Source organism: Arachis stenosperma, chromosome 7, assembly GCF_014773155.1.
Source record: "Arachis stenosperma cultivar V10309 chromosome 7, arast.V10309.gnm1.PFL2, whole genome shotgun sequence".
In the NCBI taxonomy this organism is placed as follows: Eukaryota; Viridiplantae; Streptophyta; class Magnoliopsida; order Fabales; family Fabaceae; genus Arachis; species Arachis stenosperma.
Genome location: NC_080383.1, coordinates 27,121,280 through 27,143,664, shown reverse-complemented (window position 1 = coordinate 27,143,664; position 22,385 = coordinate 27,121,280). Strand labels below are relative to the sequence as shown.

At 34.0% G+C, this 22,385-nt stretch overlaps 1 pseudogene; it reads left to right on the top strand.

The window, feature by feature from the left end:
• Positions 1-6,180: 6,180 nt before the first annotated feature.
• LOC130940813 (inositol transporter 1-like) lies at positions 6,181-12,521 on the top strand (annotated as a pseudogene).
• Positions 12,522-22,385: the final 9,864 nt, after the last annotated feature.

The window sequence follows — 22,385 nt, the reverse complement described above, 5'->3', positions numbered from 1 at the left end:
TTTTTCTTTTCTTTTTGGTTACACTTGCTCCTCCACTATCTAGCATCACTTTTTAATTTGAGAAAAAGACAAATAGGTCTCTGACCTTTTGTCACGCAAACATTTTGGTCTTTGAGGATTGAAAAATATATTTACGTTCCTGATTTTCTCAAAACCAGGACATTTGGATCCTTCCGTGCAACTGAGATTGTGAAATGTAACGGAGATGTCTGATATGGATGCCGTTATGTTAACCTAGCCATAACGGTATCCCACGTGGATGTGGGTGTCCTACGTGGATGTGGCAGAATGGTTTAGGGACAAAAAAGTCCCCCAATCTTAAAATGACACCGTTCCATGCTCAACTCAGAAACCTGACCCAACATTGCAATCCCTCTTCCTTCTCATGCTCGCTGAACCTTTTCCCTCCTCCATGGCATCTTCAACGCTTGCTGAACGGCAACTGCCTTGCTGCTGTTGGTTGGAAATGGAAACGCTGCCCCCAACCTCTTCATTATCATCATCCGTTGGTTACTCTCTCTTTCACTTGCAATGTCATTGTTGCATTTCCTTTGAACCAAATTCTGCACCAGCCTTCTTCAAAGGACAATCATGAACATCGCCCACCTCGCTGCTATTGGTTGGACTGGCAACTTTGCCCTCATTAACCGAGTAAGAGTTTTAAAAGGAAAAAAATGGACAGAAAAGAAACAAAAAGGAACAGAAAATTGAAGCAGGCATGTCACGTAGAGAATGAAGGTAGGAAGAGAGGGTGATGCTTATTCGAAGCAATTTGACAATGAAATGAATGAAGGTAGGAAGAGAGGGTGATGCTTATTCGAAGCAATTTGACAATGAAATCTTTGTTCAGACAAGTTCGGTGGGCAAGTTAAATGCTAAGTTCGCGTTGCAGCAAGGGTTCGTTCATAAGGATGCTAATGAACGAAAGGAATGTTACGGAAATTTTTCAGAGAAAACTAATCAAACACCTGATGCATTCTCATAGTTGCGGCCGGCGGTTATGGATGATCTTTGTAAGACCCAGAATTTTTGAAAAGTTGTTACAAATTGATTTCAAATTATATATTTTTATTTACAATTTTAAAGTTCATAAATTATTTTATTGCAGATAATTAAAGGTAATTTTGATTAATTGGATTTGAAATAAATTAAGATCTTTGTCGAAATTCGATAATTTTGAATTATTTTTCTATTTACTATTTAACGTGTTAGAAATGCAAAATAATGATGTTTGGATATTTATATTAGAATTTTAACTAATTTTATAATTTTTGAATTATTTCTTATATTTAAAATTATAAAATTAATAGCAATAAAATAATAAAATTTTTATAGGATAATATTTTTATAAATAAATACTTTAGATTTTATTAATAAAAAAATTAGTTATAACGTTATATCTTTTTAATTAAAATATTTTTATACCATAAATAATATTTTAAAATAATTTTAAAAATTAAATTAAATTTCAAAATAAATACCATATAATCGAAATTGATTTAGGGATTTTCAAAGCCTAGTTAACCCAAATCTTTAATTCCATACCCAAACCCTAATTCTGGTTATATCAATTTTTTTTCTTTCTGTCCCAAACGAAACCCTAGCTGCTACCCCCACCCCCCTTCAGCCACCGAAACCCTTTTTCCCCCAATACCAACACAGCAGCTTCATGGAAGGGGAGAGAAGCGACAGAGAAGAGGAGGAGGAGAGGGGGGCTGCGCCGGCGCCACTGGGTTTCGCCACCACCGCCGATGCCGCTGAAGTAAGGAGACGCCGAGCTGCTGCACGCGGGGAGCCGTTCTGTCGCCGCGCCCTGCCCAGTTGAGGCCGCCGCTGCTGTCCGCAGGGTCGTCTTCGTCACGGACCGGAACTAAGGCGAGAGAGAAAGAGACTCATGGGAGGGCATGCACGCGAGAAGGGAGGAAGGCCTCGCGAGGAGCGTCGCGCCGCCGCTGCTGTCCGTGCCGGTGCCGTCGCCGTCGCCACTGGTCCACCTTGGAGCCGCCGTCGAAGCTGAATCACGGAGAGAGAGTTCGCGAGTCAGAGAGGGCTGCGAACCTGGAACCGCCGCGCCCAGTCACGTCGTCGCCGTCTCTGCCCAGCGCCGCCACTGGTGATGGGTTGCCGAGAAACTACGCCGCCATCGCCGGAAAAACACTGCCGTCGCCTTTGCCGCCGAAAACAGCCGCTGAGTCTTCTGTGTTGGTAAGCCCTTATTCTCCATTACCATGAGAGTTGTTGCTAAGGCTGTTTGTGCTAGGAGTTTATCGCGAGTTGTCGCCGTTCTGGTCACTGGCTGTGGCGTTGGTGTTGCCGGAACCGCCACTTGTGCTGCCATTACTTGGTTCCCTCGAGTATGGTAAGCGTTTTTGTTTTGAAGAGTCCTTTAATGGCTTCTTGTTATCTTACGCTGAGGTTTTGTGGCGCAAAATGCTATAAGCTTGAGTCTCATTTATTATATGTTGCGATTAGAGTTGCTGTGGTTATTGCGAAAGTGGCTTGGAGCTGAGGTTTTGGTTGCCGTCAATTCAGGTTGAGGCGTTTGGGCTGTGGTTTTGCGTATTGAGGTAGGGGCCTTTTCAGAAAAAGCATATTTTATTATACTGGAATTATTATATATGGATATTATGTGGTAAAATTGTAGCCTTGAGTTATTGTATAAGTTTTATGTGATGTTGGTTGTCTTGGATGAATATGAATGCTTGTGGGACTGAATTATTATTGGGTTTTGTAAAGTAGACTGTTATTGAAATGCTTCTTTAAAATTGTTTCTTAAAGATTTGTTAAAATCAAGTTTAATCTGTTGTAAAGGAATTGAGTCCGAATTTGTTTTCTTGAAAGATGAGAATGATATGAATTTTCGGAATCGGTCTGATTTGAAATTGATTTGGTTTGGAACCTGTGGAAGGGGTTGTGGAATGGTTTGTTTGGGATCTAGAAAGGGTGACAGAGTCTAAGTTTTGAGGGAGGTGCTGCCGAAATTTCTATAAAAACCTTATATTTTGTTTGAAAAGTTATTTAGAAAGGCTTGGGATTTGAGAAATTGTATTATTTGATTTATTAAGAAAATAATTATATTTTCGAGTTTCATTTATTTGAGAAAACTATGTGTCTTGAGTTCGATTTACTCAGAAAGGAATTACTTTATCATTTTGAATCACTGAAGAAAAGTTCTATGTTCCAAGATTGATTTTTAATATAAAAAGGGTTTATGCTTTTAGTTAGACTTAAAGGATTTCGTTAAGAGGAACTTTTAGTGATTTTGAAGGAAATTGGATTCTTGATTGAATAATTGCGTTTGTGACATTTTGGAAGAAGTCAGAGAATTGATTTTAAGGAGAAACCTGAAAGTGGTTTTGATTTAAATGAATCGGTTCTGTTTCAAGTGAATTGGCTTTGGATTGGGTTGGGACTTGTGACTTTATATGATCCGGTTTTATAATAAACTCTGTTTTTATTTACTTAAACCAAGAATCTATGATTTTAAGAGTTTCAATGAATTTTTAAGAAATTGAGATAGGTTGTCCCTTCCTAAAATCTCGAGACTGTTGAGAAATTTCTATACCAAATTCAGTTTTGGAATGATTGATTTTTGGAGCTTTCATAAGAGATTTTTAATTTGGCTTAGTTGCCGAATTGTTTGTAAGTTTTAGAAGGATGTTGTGGAAATGTGGCTTGTTTTGAAAGAGGAAATTTCTTTTGAGAAAGATGGCTTATAAGCTAGAAGTGATTTGAGAATGCGAATTTTGAAGTTAAGAATGAGATGAATTGAATTTGATTTTCAAAGAAAAGTGCTTTGATAAAAGTGATTTACGGCTTGAATGATGATTTTATGAGTTTTATGATGTTGGATGGTGGAAGTGCTATTATGTTATGAGCCGGAATGGTTGTATATGATAATGGATTATGACTATTTGTGGAATATGTTATGAGCCGGAATGACTGTATATGATAATGAATCATGGCTGGTTGTGGAATATGTTATGAGCCGGATGACTGAGTATGAATATGAATGGTTATTAAATTGTTAAAGTGATTGTTGCACTTCCAATTATCTGAGATACGAGTTTTCCTGGGTGAGAGCAGTGGCTAGCCACCACGTGCTCCAGGTTGAGACTCGATACTCTGCTGACCCTATGTCGTAAGTGTGGTCGGACACTGTAAAAGTTCCAGATGAGCTTGCCCATGTGAATATACACCGGTGAGGGTGTTGGATGTGAATTATGATTATGATTGTGAATAACTTGAGTTGGAGATGCACGACAGATGGACAGTCCAATGGTTAGCTACCAGGACTTGTTGGGTTGGTTTTATAACCGACAGATGAGACTCATCAGCCATTAGGATAGGCATTCATCATTTGTATCTATGTGATATTGTTTGGGTGTGCATATTGTACTTGGTTTGCTTATGTGATTAATTGTGTTTAATTGTTAATTGCTCTATTTGATGTAACTGCTTGTTTATGCTTGAGCCTCCTACTTGTGTTTGCGACTGAAACTCTGTTGGATTGTGGTGGATTGGCTGCTGTTTGGATTGTTTTGGGCCTAGGGTCGTGGTTAATTATGAGATGGGTCGATGATTGGTTTTGGTTTTGTGTTTCTGATTTAGAAAAGTATGAAAAACTAATCTGGTTCAGCATAGATAAATCTTTTGAAAGACTTTTGAATTTTCAAGAAATGAACCGTTTCCTTTTTCAGAGAAGATTTCTGATTTTCTTTATAGTAAACCTTTGCTTTTGAAAAGATGCATAAGGCGGTTAATAATCACTGTAACAATTTTATCTCGTGTATCCTATTATAGTAATTCCCAAAAACCCTCTATTGAGAACCCTTTCGAGGATGATGTTCTCACCCCCTACAATTTTTCCCCTTTTAGGATATGGACGCATAAGTTACGAAGAGTGCATAAGTTACGAAGAGTTCATCTAGTTGTTGTCGTGATGTTTTGTATTGCTTTAGTTATTGCTTATTGCTCTCTCGCCTTTATCTTTATATATATTTTGTAAGAGGGATAGAAATCGTATTGGTTAATACTTATAAGATTATTTATTTAATATATAAACATATGTATGTACTCTTTGTGAGTTTTGTAAGTTGTATGGTACGTATGGATGTACGTTAGCTAACAAAAGTATTTTGGAGCGGTATTGCAGTTTAAAGTTTTAAACAGGCTCATATTTTAGTATTAAAGAGTATAAGAGTCGTTGTAATATACGAGCTATCAAAGTAGTGCAGTCGGAAGCGTGAGCTTGATAGTTAGGGTGTTACAATCTTAGGAGGGGGTTTGGACAGGAACAATGTCGTTTTAGGGTTGGGGGATTTTTTTTCTTGCTAAACCTTTCTTCCACATCCACGTGGGACACCATTACGGCCATGTCAGCATAACATCATCCACGTCAGATATCACCATTACGTTTAACAATCTCAGTTGTACAGAGAGATCCAAATGTCCTGATTTTCAGAAAGTCAGGAACGTAAATATATTTTATAATTCTCAAAGACCAAAATTTTCACGTGACAAAAGTTTAAGGATCTATTTGTCATTTTTTCTTTTAATTTTAATATTAGAAAGATGGTTATTTGTCATTTTCTCTTTTAATTTTAATATTAGAAAAATGGTTATGTTTGCTTTGTTATTGAAAGTTGTGTTTTACTCAGCTATGGAAGTCATTTTCAAAAAAATTGGATGGTCAGTTTTCGTTTACATGAAATTGGAGGGTCAGTGTTCATTCACGTACCCACAAATTTCTTAATTTTGAATTTTAAATTTTTTATTTGCAAATTTGATCTACCAATTTGTCTTACAGTAAAAATAAAAAATTAACTACTCACAAATTGAACCATCTGATTTGTGCACTCTCAAATATGAACTTATCACTCTAAAAATCTTACCTTCATATTTTAATTGAAATTTTGTCTAACTCCAAATCGAGGTCTCATATTTGATTTTTGCAATTAAAAAATCACCTCTATATTTTCCTTGACTAACAATAACACAGTAACAAATTAAAGTATTTTAATGGATTTTTTACATGATTTTTTTCCATAACATCTTTGACTTGGATTTCAATGAATTTTTGCAAATTAAAAGCCTTTTTGACTTAGATATACAAATTAAAATATTATTTTTATTATTATTTATTATTCTCATTATCAACTAGGTTTTATAATTTTGATGTTAGAATTAGTTATAGTGAAATTAATTTCTTTTATCTATACAATTATTTAATTTACAATTTTAATTCCGAAATTTCTAAAATATTTTATAGGATTTTTTTCTATTATAAAATAAAAAAATTATTTTCCAAAGAAAATGATTGAAATTTTAATTTTCAGAATTTAGCTTTTTTTTTTGTGAGGGCAAGTTCGCCATAAACCCCGATAAATTCTATAAAATTCATTAAGTTTGTCATAATCCGGGCGAATTTCAAATTCTTAAGCTTCACAACTGGTAATGACAACTATTAACTTCGACTCTAGGAGTATATAGGAATACACAGGAATAAGTTGTATTTATCAATGGTGTAGTAGGAATGGTGCTCCCCAACACCTTAATTTTGAAAAAAACCTAGTTTGATTTAATTTGGTTGAGAAAAAAGTTATGGAGTTAAATACTGTACAGACAATAAGCATGACTTCTTCAACATTGTCGACGCGGCCATGGCAACTATTATCAGAATACACAAGAGTACATATGAATAAGTCATATTTAACAATGGTATAGTAGAAATTATGCTCCCCAACATGAAAAACTTAGAAATTTGAAGTTTGCCGGAGGTACATCGAACTTGATGAATTTTATAGAGTTGGCTAGGGTTACGACAAACTTGCCCCAGACAAAAAAATTTTTGGAAATTAAAGTTCAAATTTTTTTTTTGAAAAATAAAATTTTTAATTTTAGGTTTAATTATTCTGTTGGTTCTTATAATTTCAACAAATTTTTAATTAGGTACCTATACTTTTTTTCTTTTTAATTGGGTCCATACACTGTTTTAATTTTGTAGTTAAGTCCTTCCTAATATAAAAAATATTAGAGTTAACTGAATATTTTTTCGCAAAGTGAAGGTATTTATAATTAAAAACTTAATTAAATCTTTGACTACATGTATTTTGATAAAAATATTATGTTAATTTTAATATTTTTAACATAAAAAAGACGTAATTACAAAATTAAAAGTAGTATAAGGACCCAATTGAAAGAAAAAAAGTACAGCCATCTAATTAAAAATTTGGTGAAATTATAGAGACTAACAGAGTAATTAAACATTTATTTTATAATAAAAAAAATCCTATTTTATAATATCTATCTATATAGTTATTTATTTATTGTCATATTAGTAATAAACTTAAAAATAATTATATTTATAAATTTTATTTTAGTACAAATAAAATTTTTTGCTCTCAAATCTTTTTTCAAACTCCGCCATTGGCCTCATGTAAAATATAGTGTATTTATATATACTTATATGTATTGGTTTATGAGTAAAATGTCAAATTTATCTCAAAGATCATTCATTTTTTAAATTGATTTTCGAATTTTCTTAATCAAATTCGTCTTTAATAAATTTTAAGTTACTCACATTAGTCATTCTATCACTTCTATTACTAATAATGATTTCAAAATTTGTTAACATGACATGTTAAGTGATACCACACTAATGACAGTATATACCTGGTAGTCCTCATTGGCTACTAACATAATAAATTTATGTAATTATATCAAATCATTTCCAAATTGAGGGGATCCCATGGGATATGCGGTGCCCTCCAAAAGTTAAAATCTTCATTTGGAGGCTACTTTACAATGGGATTCTAGTCCACCACATCCACGATAGATTCTAAAGTGTAGAAGACTTGTGCCCTAAGGGAGAGACTACTCTTCACTGCCCCCTTGCAAAATAGGCTTGGCAAATCTCCGACCTAAGTGCAGTGTCAATAGTCAATGACAATCAAGAACCATAATGGTGGTGGTTAGAACTGGGTTAGCTTGTAAGAAGGCGACTGCAAGAAAAGAAAGACCTAACGATGGGAACAATGCTAGTCTGGGCAATTCAGCGAGAAAGGAATGCCAAAATTTTCGAAGGAAGGGACATCACTATATTCATTTTATCTGATAAAATTAATAAATGACTAGCTTTGGAAAAAAATATTACCAACTAGCTATGATGTATAGACACTAACATGGACACGGTATACGATACGATACGAGATACAGGACACGCAGACATGTGAATTTAAAATTCTTATAAGACACAGGGATACGAGATATATATAAAATATAAAGTATTTTTTAAATAAATTGAAATAATATTTAATATTTTATTAATATTAAAATATAAATTATTTTTTTAATTATTTTTAATATTTTTTTAATTATATAAAATATTTAAAATATATTTTGTTCTAATAATTAATAATATATACTATTTCTAAACTCATTTCAAGAATACATGTTAAGAATAAAGCTAGACACGCAGACACGTGATGGTATTTAGGTATATCCAATTGTGTCTGAAGAAAAATTTTTTATTTTTTATTAAGACACGGTTGGACATAGAAGACACGGGTGTCGGATGAGTATCGATATGTGTCGTGTCCAAAATGTGTCCGACATAGAAACACGACAAATAAAAAAAGTGTTCATACTTCATAACTAACTAACCATTGGAATTAATTATTTATAATAATTTAATTAAAATAAATTCAATATAACAAGAAGGGCTAAATTGTGCATCAATAATGCAGTTATCAAGTATTTCTAAAGATTAAAAAGATTATTACATAAACATGTTATAATAGGACTTGATGACGCAATCGACCATTAAGAAATTTTGTTATATCTTTTGTTACGTCGAAATAAGTCAATTTGGTAAGTTAATGAGATATTTAGCAAGACTTGAGTTCTTATATATGTAGGATGAACCTAATATTTTTCATTATTTAAATTTCTTTCGTAGTCACATGGGTTTTTCGCATATTCAAAATAAAAAATGTTCTCATTTAGCTACTGAGATTTATTTATAAATAAAATTAAATAAGACACAAAAATATCAATTTGTTTTTTTAGACGAGAAACATAAATAAATACGATATTTTTAAATTTTAAATAAGTGAAAATCTCTTAACTAAATACATAAATATTTCCATCCAAGTACACCCTTGTGATTGTTTAAGTACTTACCAAGAAAAGTAAATAAAACAAATTAAACCTCTTCTTCCTTTCATTATTTAATTTTACCTCATGCTATAACAATAAAAGAATTGTCTTTCCTATTACAGTTATAAATATCTTTAATCAGTTTTATTTTTTACTGTTTTGTATTTATACATTGTTGCAAGTGATGAATTTTTAGCCAATTTTACCTAGAATAACCAAAATATGCCTTCAAGTATAACTAATTTTCATAAAAGAGAACTAACTAGAATACCAAACTAAGCATTTCTATTCTCTATAAAATGATGTCTCATCTTGTATGTGTAACCATAGTTGATAATCAAGGAACAAGCTAAAATGGTTGCAGTAGATATGAATATTTCTATGAGAGCAGGAAGCTTCAATTACTTAGAAAAACATCCTGAGCGTAGAATATCAATTTTTCAAAACTCTTACATTGTTGCAATTACTCTCACTGTTGGCATTGGAGGTCTTTTATTCGGCTATGATACTGGTATGTATATATGGATTTGAGTTCAATTAGAGAGCTAATTTCAGTAATTTTTTTAATTTTAAATTTTAAACACTGAATTTTAAACTCTTTACTCAATTCTAATCTTAAACTCTAAATTTTTCAAAGATAAAAGTTTAAAAAAACTAATTTTTAATTAAAGAATCAATTAATATTGACTACTTAATAATTTTTTCAATATATTTTTCTTTTAAGGAATATATACCCACACAATTGTTCATGTTTGTTTCTTTTTTATCGATAAATGAATGCAGGTGTGATATCAGGTGCTCTCTTGTATATAAAAGAGGATTTCGAACATGTCAAGAATAGTTATTTTCTTCAGGTAATAAACAAATTGTTAGATCATTCAGTCAAACATGTCAAAAAAAAAAAATTAAGCATTTATTAAAAAAAGATAGCTACTTTTATAATTACAAACTGTTAGATCATTCAGTCAAACATGTCAAATTATCTGATAATTCACGACATCGTCTCCACATGACCTTAAAATAAAGTCTCAAAAAGAAAAAAAATCTTACAAACACATGACCGACCTAAGTGAAAAAAGAATACGACACCCAATACGACTTAACAATGCTAGGCTCTTTGGAATTGATTGAAAATTATGAAAAAGGCAAGGAAAAGAAGAAGAAGAATTCAGTAACCTATACATGAATGTTAGTTTTTGTTTTGGGCGCATAATATAATATCTATTGTTATGGTGTCTACACAGTAACTTTAATTTCCATAAAATATTGTAAAATTTAAAATAATATTTTTTATTATCAAATAATACTTTTAAATATGATAGCCACCAATCCATAAACATCATAATAATAACCATAGACTTTACTTTTTATTTTTATGTTTTATATATTTGTGTGTATTTATGTGTTCATATTTGCAGGAACTTATTGTTGCTATGGCCTTGGTTGGTGCAATATTTGGTGCTACCATTGGCGGTTACATTAATGATGTTTTAGGGTGTAAGATGGCTATTGTAGTGGCAGATTTTTGTTTTGCCCTAGGATCACTTATTATGGCCATTGCACCAAATCCTTATGTTATTATAATAGGCCGTTTTTTGGTTGGCCTTGGTGTTGGTGCAGCTTCCGTTACTGCTCCTGTTTATATTGCAGAAGTATCACCATCTGAAATAAGAGGAGGATTAGTTGGCTTCAATGCTCTTATGATTACCGGTTGACAATTTCTTTCATTTGTCATCAATTATGCCTTGACAAAGGTAAACGTACATAATTTGCTAACCACCACTAGATTGTTAATAACAAGTGTAACAACAATAATAACAGTTTTTCTTGTTAAATACTCAATCATAATTTTATAGTATCTAATTAAATCTGTTAGAGATATAATTATTTATGTATTTTTTTCTTTAAACTTAAATTCTTGGGCGAAGTAATTTTATAACATGGTATCGTAGTTTCTATAATTTAAAGGTCTAGAATTCAAATCTTGTTGACTCCAAAAGAAAGAATTTAATATAAGACAAATAAAAAGAGAATAATGACCTATATATGTAAAAATTAAGGTAAACACACCATATGTTTTTGAGAAGAAGAATGTATTAGAGATATAATCATTCATACACCTCCTCCTATCAATTTAACATTTTAGTAAAAATAGTTTCCTGATAAAATCATTTTTTGCATGTAGGTCCCGGGTACGTGGCGTTGGATGCTCGGAGTTGCAGGCTCACCTACAGTGGTCCAATTAGTTTTTATGATCTTCCTCCCCGAATCCCCAAGATGGCTCTATTTTAAGGTAAAACCTATACATGCCAATACATGTAAAACATGTTCCAATTTATTGTTATTCTTCTTGTATGTGAATTTTTTTCTTTAACCTACAGAATAAGAAAGAAGTAGCCGCTAATGTTCTATCCAAGATTTACCCATCACCTCGTTTAGAAGATGAAATTGAGATTCTCGAATTTCACTTGGAGAAAGAACAGAAAAATAAGGTCAAAGTTAACTATAGTGATGTGTTCAAGCTGAAAGAAATTAGAGTTGCGTTAATATGTGGGGCTGGATTTCAGGCATTCCAACAATTCACCGGTATTAGCATTGTCATGTATTATAGTCCAATAATAATCCAATTAGCTGGGTTCAAATCAAACGACGCTGCATTGTTCTTGTCCCTAATTGTTTCTGGCTTGAATGCCGGTGGCACAATTCTTGGAATCTATCTTATCGACGCTTCAGGCCGCAAAAAGCTTACTCTTGGTAGCTTATCAGGTGTGCCTATAGCCTTGACCATCCTCTCTGTGGCATGCTTTATTATAGGACATGGCAATGCCAGTCAAGTATATGCTTGGCTTGCAATTGTGGGTTTGGCTTTGTATATCATATTCTTTGCCCCTGGTATGGGTCCTGTGCCTTGGGCAGTGAACTCAGAGATTTATCCTGAAGAGTATAGAGGAATATGTGGTGGCATGTCTGCAACTGTGAATTGGATTTGTAGTGTTATAATGTCTATTAGTTTTCTTTCAGTAGTTGATGCCATAGGACTTGGTGGGAGTTTCATGATTCTCTTGGGAGTCACTGTGGTTGCAATTATTTTTGTGATCATCTACATGCCAGAGACAAAAGGATTGACCTTTGAAGAAGTTTCAAACATTTGGAAGGAAAAAGCCTATGGAAAAGGCAAAAACGACATAAGTCTAGTTGAGAAAACAAATACATGATTTTGCTTTTAGTAATTTCTATTGCATAACTCTCTTTCATTCTTATGTATTGTTATTTGTTGATTAACAATCATTGTTTATTGATCGTTTTATGTGTACACAAAATGAGTCACTATATTGTTAGAAAATTATAATTTTTAATTTATTTGTGGGCAATACATATAATCAATTATAATCACATTAGCTATTTTATATTATATGATTTATATATAGTTAATCTCATTTATGGTTATAAATGTTAAATAGAATAAATCATTATTACTTTTGATTTGAGTTTAAATGAGAGTAAAATCAAATATTCTATTTTACTTGGGCCTTTAGCGTTTAATGAAAACCAATAACTAAGTATAAATAGAACTCCAAGCTTTTGGTTCCTACATACCAAAATCACTTTGTAACCGTGGCTCCATCAGAGAGTTGTTATTTAGCATAAAATAAGAATTTGGTAGATTTTGGTTGAAGAAGATTAAAGAATCACACATTAAGATTAAGAACAACAAATCAAGATAGTGATCGTGAATGTAGGTACGCCTCCACTGTTAGATATCTTTCACAAAACCAGGACATTTGGATCCTTTTGTCCAACAGAGATTGTGAAACGTAACGGAGATGTCTAACGTGAATGCTGTTATGTTGACATGGCTATAACAGTGTCGCACGTTGAAGTGGCAGAAAGGTTTAGGGACAAAAAAGTCCCACAACCTTAAAACAACACCGTTCCATGCTCAACCCAGAAACCCGACCCGACATTGCAACCCATCTTCCCTCTCACGCTCGCTGAACCTTTTCCCTCCTTCATGGCTGCTTCAACACTCGTTGAACGCTGACTGCCTTGCCGCCGTTGGTTGGAAATGGAACGCTGCCACCATCTTCTTCGTTATCATCATCCGTTGGTTACTCTCTCCTTCACCTGCAATGCCACTATTGCATTCCCTTTGAACCAAATTCCACACCAGTCTTCTTCAAAGGACAATCATGAACATCGCCTGCCTTGCCACTGTTGGTTGGACCGACAACTCTACCCTCATTAACCAAGCCAGTATTTTAAAAGAAAAAAATAGACAGAAAAGAAACAAAAAGGAACAGGAAATTGAGGCTCACATGTCATGTAGAGAATGAGGGTAGGGAGAGAGGGTGGTGCTTACTCGAAGCAATTTGACAATAAAATCCTTGTTCGGATGAGTTCGGTGGGCAAGTTGAATGCTGATTTCAGAGACGCATTGCAGCAAGGGTTCGTCCATAAGAATGCTAATGAATGAAAGGATGTTACAAGAATTTCTCAGAGAAAACTGATCAAACACCTAATGCATTCTCATAGTTGCGGCCGGCGGTCAGGGATGATCTTAGGAGGGGTTTAGACAGGAATGATGTCGGTTTAGGGTTGGGGGACCTTTTTTCGCTAAACCTTTCTTCCTCATCCATGTGGGATACCATTACAGCAACGTCAGCAAAATAACATCTACGTCAGATATCTCCGTTACGTTTCACAATCTCAGTTGGATAGAGAGATCCAAATGTCCTGGTTTTCAGAAAGTCAGGGACGTAAATGTATTTTTCAATCATCAAGGACCAAAATTTTTGTGTAATAAAAGGTTAGAGACGTATTTGTCATTTTCTCATTTAATTTTAATATTGGAAAGATGGTTGTGTTTTGCTTTGTTATTGAAAGTTGGTGTGTTTCACTCAACTGTAAAAGTCATATTCAAAGAAATTAGAGGGTCAGTTTTTATTTACATGAAATTAGAGTCAGTCTTTGTTCACATACCTACAAATTTCTTAGTTATGAATTTTAAATTTTTTATTTGAAAATTTGACCTACCGATTTGCCTTACGGTGAAAATAAAAAAAATTAACTACCTACAAATTGAACCCTTTGATTTGTACACTCTTAAATTTGAACTTATCACTCTAAAAATCTGACCCTCTGGTGGACGAAATTGTGATCCATGTTCTTTGTATTTGTATGAAATCATTATTATGGCACCGGTTGAATTCACAAATTCGTTCAACTAACCAGCAAGTGTACTGGGTCGTCCAAGTAATAAACCTTACGTGAGTAAGGGTCGATCCCACAGAGATTGTTGGTATGAAGCAAGCTATGGTCATCTTGTAAATCCCAGTCAGGAGGATAAAATTATGGAATTTAGAAAATCAAATATAAAAAGAAAATAAAAGGGATAGAAATACTTATGTAAATCAAGAGTGGGAATTTCAGATAAGTGCATGGAGATGTTGTGCTCCTCTTGAAACTCTGCTTCACTACTCTCACTCAATCTTTCTTACTCCTTTCCATAGCAAGCTGTATATAGGGGTTCACCGTTCGACGATGGCTACTTTGTATCCTCTCTGGAAAATGGTCCTCTGCGCTGTCACTCGCATGGCTAATCGTCTGGAGGCATCACACTGGCCGAAGGCTACATCCCATCCTCGCAGTGAAAACTACGCTCACGCGCTCTGTCACAGCACGGCTAATCACTAGTTGGTTCCCGCTCCTGCTGGAATAGAATCCCTTGATTCTTTTGCGTCTGTCACTAACGCCCAGCACTTGCAAGTCTGAAGCACGTCACAGTCATTTATTACCGGAATCCTACTCGGAATACCACAGACAAGGTTAGACTTTCCGGATTCCCAGGATCCTACTCGGAATACCACAGACAAGGTGAGACTTTCCGGATCCTCATGAATGCCGCCATCTATCTAGCTTATACCACGAAGATTCTGTTGGAGAATCTAAGAGATACACATTCAAGCTCGATTGCATGTAGAACAGAAGTGGTTGTCAATCACGCGCGTTCATAGGTGAGAATGATGATGAGCGTCACATAATCATCACATTTATCATGTTTTTGGGTGCGAATGAATATCTTGGAATAAGAATAAGATAGAATTGAATAAAAAGTAATAGTAATTGTATTGAAACTTGAGGTACAGCAGAGCTCCACACCCTTAATCTATGGTGTGCAGAAACTCCACCGTTGAAAATACATAAGTAAAAGGTTCAGGCATGGCCGAATGGCCAGCCCCCATGATCTGAGAACTAATCGTCCCAAGATGTCTAATACACTAGTAAAAAGTCCTATTTATAATAAACTAGCTACTAGGGTTTACATGAGTAAGTAATTGATGCATAAATCCACTTCCGGGGCCCACTTGGTGTATGTTTGGGCTAAGCTTGGTCTATCCACGAGCTGAGGCTTTTATTGGAGTTGAACTCCAAGTTATAACGTGTTTTGGGCGTTCAACTCCGGATCATGACGTGTTTCTGGCGTTTAACTCCAGACAGCAGCATGTACTTGGCGTTCAACGCCAAGTTATGTCGTCAATTTCCGAATAAAGTATGGACTATTATATATTGCTGGAAAGCTCTAGATGTCTACTTTCCAACGCCATTGAGAGCGCGCCAATTGGAGTTCTGTAGCTCCAGAAAATCCATTTCGAGTGCAGGGAGGTCAGATTCCAACAGCATCAGCAGTCCTTTTGTCAGCCTTTTTTAGAGTTTTGCTCAAATCCCTCAATTTCAGTCAGAATTTACCTGAAATCACAGAAAAACACACAAACTCATAGTAAAGTCCAGAAATGTGAATTTAACATAAAAACTAATGAAAACATCCCTAAAAGTAGCTTGAACTTACTAAAAACTACCTAAAAACAATGCCAAAAAGCGTATAAATTATCCGCTCATCACCCTCATATTTTAATTGAAAGTTTTCCTAATGCCAATGTGACCTCAAATTTGATTTTTGCAATAAAAAAATCACCTTCATATTAAATTACAACACCCAAGTTTTCCATGAGCCTCAAAGGGTATGGTGTGCTAGAAGGCTCATTTTTTTTGTAATAGAAATTTTTGTTGTGTTATCATTAATCATGGAAAAGTTAGGGGTAATTTAATTCAATATGGAGGTGTTGTTTTTTTTAGTTGTGAAAGCCAAATCTGAGTCCTAGATTTGGGGTTAGGCATAATTTTAATTAAAATTTGAGAATCAAATTTCTAGAGTGATAAGTTCATATTTGAGGGTGTACAAATCGGAGGGTTTGATTTTATGTGAATGAAAATTGACCCTCTGAGTTCTTTGAATGTGACTTCCACAGCTGAGTAAAACAGACCAACTTCCAATAACAAAGCAAAATACAACCATCTATCCAATATTAAAATTAAAAAAATGACCCTTTAATGAATATTGAAGTTTCTAAATTAACCAAGAAAATATAAAAAAAATTGAGGAAAATGATGATGCTCGGCTTCTCTCTTAGCTTAATCCATTTAACTTGCAATGCAGTTGTGAATTAGATAGAGTAAATTGTAAACCACGCGTAATTAAAGAGTAATTAGTCAATAGTTTAATTATTAAAAAAATTTAAAAATTAAATTTTATTAGTCTAAATAGGTAAAAATACTAAAAATACAAATTTTAACACTAATTTTAAAGAATTTGGTCCAAACCAAACCAACGGGCCAAACCGATTGAACCGAACCCAAACTGGGCCCGTGGCCTAATATATAAACATGAAGTTCAACTCTTCTTCCCCAAATCAAAAGGGAAACACGCTGAAACTCCATGAAAGGGAAGGAGCAAGATCTCAAACCCTAACCTCTCACTCAATCTCCCATAACTTCAAATCCAGAGTTCCGATTGCCGTACTGTTTGCGACCACGCGACCACTGCGTTGAGCTCTACGAAACCTACCGAACCATTTGATAAGAAAATCTCAATTTATCACTCAGCCTTCCTCTCCTAAAATTCGAAAATTTGTGATTTTGAATTTGATAGATTTTGTGATTTTGATGTTCTTGGTTTGAATTAGATTGAAAAATGATTAGGTTTGGTTCTGTTGATGCTTGAGGAAGGTAAAAACCCTCAAACTCCTTGTGGATTATTGAATTAGTAAGCTTTGATGTTGATTGTGGTGACATGTTGTGGAAATAGATTGAATTATGTTGAATTGAGGTCCATTGGCGATATTAAAAGTTGGAGATTGAACCTTGGAGGCTGGAATTCCATTTGGAAAGGCTTTGGGGATGTGGACACTTGAGGAATGGGGAAATTGAGGTGATTTTGGCTAAGGGAGAAATCAGTCAAGGTATGATTTTGGTTTCTCGTAGATAATATATAATGTCATGTGAAAACTTAGGCTAGACGACCATAAGATAGGTTGGAATGTGAAATTATGTTAATGTTTGGTAATCTTGATGAAAATATTGAGTAGAGTATAACATTGTATTGTGCATAAATGTTTGTGATATTTGGTGATGATGATTAATGGTGAGGATGTGATGATAGTATGATGAATTTGTGGGTTGTGTGGGATGAAAATGCTAAGAATTTGGGGTTCGCAAGTTATGGAAAGAGATGTAATAGGTATGGGTCTGTTTTTTATGCAAATGGAGATAATTTGTGGTGTGAGATTTTGGTTTTTGAATGAAAGTTGGTAAAAATAGAGGTTTGTAATTTTTGGAGAAAAACTAATCTTTTACCAAATTTTGGGAGGCCATAACTCAGCTTTTGGATTCTCAAACTTTTTCAAACTTATTTTAAATGAAAATTGGATCTCTGAAGTTTACGCTGTTTAAAGAACGGGCAAAAAATAATTTTTAAAGATAAAGTTATGCGCGTTGGAAGTTTGGTGTGCAAAAGTGAATTCTGCAGGATTTAGCAGTTTTTTAACCTTCATGGAGGACATGCGTAAGCGGACACACACATGATGCTGATGTTCGGCTCTGTCCAGACGTCTCGTGTACATAAGCGTATGCATGCATATGCAAGAGGGGAGTTTTATAGGCTTGCGTACGCGAGCAAGTGCCACACAATGTGAGACATCTCTTCTGTCCAAGGGGTTCACGTACGCGGACAATGGTCATGTATGCGAGTTGAGCAAATGACACCCCCGCGTACGCAAAACATGGCATCCGTACGCGGAACCCATATTTTTGAAAAAAATGGACTTTTGTGATTTTCAACCTATTTTCTAACTTCCAAACCTCTATAGTTACCTCCTAAAGTCCCACTTTAGTTTCTAAATCATAAAGAGAGGGGTAAAACTTAGAGAAGGAATTTACTTGATGGTGAAGAAAATTTTGAAGTAATGAATTATGGTTGAGAAAGTGAAAAAATGATAATGGTGTTATGTTTAATGACAAAATTGATAATGAATGATTGATATTGAATTAATTATTGGCTTATGCACTTTCACTTATCTGAGATACGAGTTTCCCTGGGTAGATGCAGTGGCTAGCTACCACTCGCTCCAGGTTGAGACTCGATACTCTGTTGATCTTACGTCACAAGATGTGGCTGGGCACTTTAACTCTCCAGACATTCCCCCAATGAGCTAAGTTTGATGATTGATTGTAAAATCTATGCATAGACTCTTAGGGATACGCGCACGGAAGGACTGTCCAGGGGTAGCTACCGGACATATCTGTATTATATGTCTATGCAACTAAGAAATTCCTTGTCTGGTGGAAGAGGGACGAGGGTTGTTCCACCAGAGTTTAGAGGGTTGGAGGTGAGTGAGAATTGAAGGGTTAAGTTATAATTGGATTAGAACCTAGGTACAGTAGATAGTTTACCTTGTTTCTGGTTTAACTTATAATGCTAAGTTTTAAATTTGAGTATCGGAATTCTAGGATTGCCTGTGTTTTTTTCGAGACCTTATATATTATGTATGTTGGCACCATTACCATACTGAGAACTCCTGGTTCTCATTCCTTACACATATTTGTGGTTTTCAGATATAGGTCGAGAAGCACCTCGCTAGGCGTCTAGAGTTTTCTTCCGCAGCAAAGTCGGGTTGCTATATTTTGATGTTTTGGCTTTTTATATATGTATATGTGTATTTAGACTTCTCCTTTGTGTATGTTTTAACTAGGTGTTCATTTTGGGTATTTTGGGAGACTTTGAGAATGTGTATTTGTATGTAAATATTCTCCGGCCGGCCTTGACTTCGCGGATCGAGTTCGGAGCTTGATACTCTGTATTTTTTTTGGATATTCTACTCTTTATGTATCTATATCTTTACTTTTCTTCTTAGCCAAGTAACTATTTACGCGAGTGATGTGCTTTTCTTTTTGCGACTTGTTGCTTAAACTTTCTTTCAAGGCTCCTCGAATATTACATTCATTCAACTATTATTATGTATATATTTTACTTTAGAGGTCATAATACCACACCACCTCTGTTTTACGGCTTCAGCATAAAACTCTGTATGGTAGGGTGTTACATGCATAAATACTCAAATTTCATGGGGATTTTGAGTATTTACTCAAATTAGATATAAAATTATTCATGTCAGCTCATTTAATTGCACTAAAACATACCCATAAGATAATTAAAAAAAATTCTGTTAACGAGTTGATATGCTATACGAAAATTTCTTTTTGTAGGAGTAGAGCTTAGTTCAGAGTTCAGACAATGGGAGACCATGACCCTCTCAAAGCTTTTATAAAAGAATTAGTAAAATTATTATAGAAGAACAAATGTAGCTTAATTAGTTTAAGTTTTACACTTTTACATTAAAGTTGTGGGATCAACTCTCACTTTTTGTATTTATTCAATCATTTTAATTTTATACAGTAACATTTTAGACTTGGACTTCATTGGACTTTCATAAATTAAAGGCCTTATTGGCTTATTCATACAAATTAAAATCTCATTTTCATTATAATTTATTATTCTCATTATCCACAAAATTTTATAATTTTAATTGTTAGGGTTTAGCTAACATGTATTTTAAAAGTACATTTTAATATTTCAAATTAAAAAAATTATATAAAAAAATTCAAAATTTAAGGTTGGGACACTTTTTTGTCCCTAAATCTTTCTGCCACATCCACGTGGGACACTGTTAAGGTCATGTCAGTATACGGCATCCACGTCTGACATCTCCATTACATTTCACAATCTCAGTTGGATGGAGGGATTCAAATATCTCATTTTAAAAAAGTCAGAGACATAAATATATTTTTTAATTTTCAGAAACAAATTTTTATGTGACAAAAATGTCAAAGATCTATTGTCCTTTTCTCTTTTAATTTTAATATTGAAAAAATAATTGTATTTTGCTTTGTTATTGAAAGTGGGTATGTTTCACTCAACTGTAGAAGTAACATTCAAAGAAATTGGAGGGTCAGTTTTCGTTCACGTAAAATTGGAGAGTCAATTTTTATTCACATGAAATCGGAGGGTCAGCTTTTTAAATTTTATAAATCTGACCGACAGATATCATAATTTTGTATTTAAAATTTTTTATTTGTAAATTTGACCCATCGATTTGTCTTATAGTGAAAATAAAAAAATTAACTACCGACAAATTGGATTCTTTGATTTGTGAACCCTCGAATAGAAACTTATCACTCCAAAAATCCGACATTCATATTTTAATTGAAATTTTGCCTAATTTCAAATCTGAGCCTCAGATTTGGTTTTTGCAATTAAAAAAATAATCACCTCTATATTGAATTAAAATACCTAATTTTTTCATGACTAATGATAACACAATAAAAATTTTTATTACTAAAAAAAATGAGCCTCAAAGGATATAGTGTGCTAGAAGGCTCATTTTTTTAATGAAAATTATTGTTGTGTTATCATTAGTCATGGAAAAGTTAGGTGTTTTAATTTAATATAGAGCTGATTTTTTTTTAATTGCAAAAACTAAATTTGAGGCTCAGATTTTGGCTTAGGCAAAATTTCAATTAAAATTTGAGAATTAGATTTTTGGAGTAATAAGTTCATATTTGAGGGTGCAAAAATCGAAATTTCTGATTTCATGTGAACAAAAACTGATCTTCCGAATTCTTTGAATGTGACTTCTATAGTTGAGTAAAACAGACCAACTTCCAATAACGAAGCAAAACACAATACAACAGTCTCTCTAATATAAAATTAAAAAGTGACCCTTTAATGAATATTGAAGTTTCTAAAATCAACCAAGAAAATATAAAAAATAGAGAAAAATGATGATGCTCGACTTTTCTCTTGGTTTTGTTCATTTAACTTGCAATGCAGTTATGAATTAGATAGAATAAATACTCAAATTTGATGAGAATTTTGAGTTTTTACTCGAATTAGATATATAATTATTCATGTTGGTTCATTTAATTGCACTAAAACATACCCTTAAGATAATTAAGAAAAATATATATTAACAACTTGGATTTGGATCCTCTAAAGTTTGAATTTCACTTTAGAGAGTAAATTGTGATCTCTCACCATTTATTTTATAGGTGGGGCCAAGAATAAATATGAAAGAGAAACCATTCAAGGGTAGAAGATCACACTTTACTCTCTAAAGTAAAAATTTAAAATTTAGAGGATCCAAATCCTAACAACTTTATATGGTATGCAAAAATGTCTCCTGTAGGGATGAGCTTAGTTCAGACAATAGAAAATTGGTGCGCGAAATTGTGAACAATACTTTTTCACAACTCTCATAATCCCCGGTAATGGCTCCAAAAACTTGGTGGCTCAATACCATGGCATTACACAACTTCGCACAACTAACCAGCAAGTGCACTGGGTCGTCCAAGTAATAAACCTTACGTGAGTAAGGGTCGATCCCACGGAGATTGTTAGCATTGAAGCAAGCTATGGTCATCTTGTAAATCTTAGTCAGGCAAACTCAAATGTATATGATGATGATGAACGAAAATAACATAAAGATAAGGATAGTGATACTTATGTATATCATTGGTGTAAGAGCTTCAGACAAGTGTATGAAGATGCCTTCCCTTCCGTCTCTCTGCTTTCCTACTGCCTTCATCCAATCCTTCTCACTCCTTTCCATGGCAAGCTCGTGTAGGGTCTCACTGTTGTCAGCAGCTACCTCCCATCCGCGCAGTGAAAGCTAATGCACGTACTCTGTCACAGTACTGCCAATCACCGGTTTGGTTCCCTCCCCTACCGGAATAGAATCACTCTTTTGCGTCTGTCACTAACGCCCAGTAGGTTACAGGTTTGAAGCACGTCACAGTCATTCAATCATTGAATCCTACTCAGAATACCACAGACA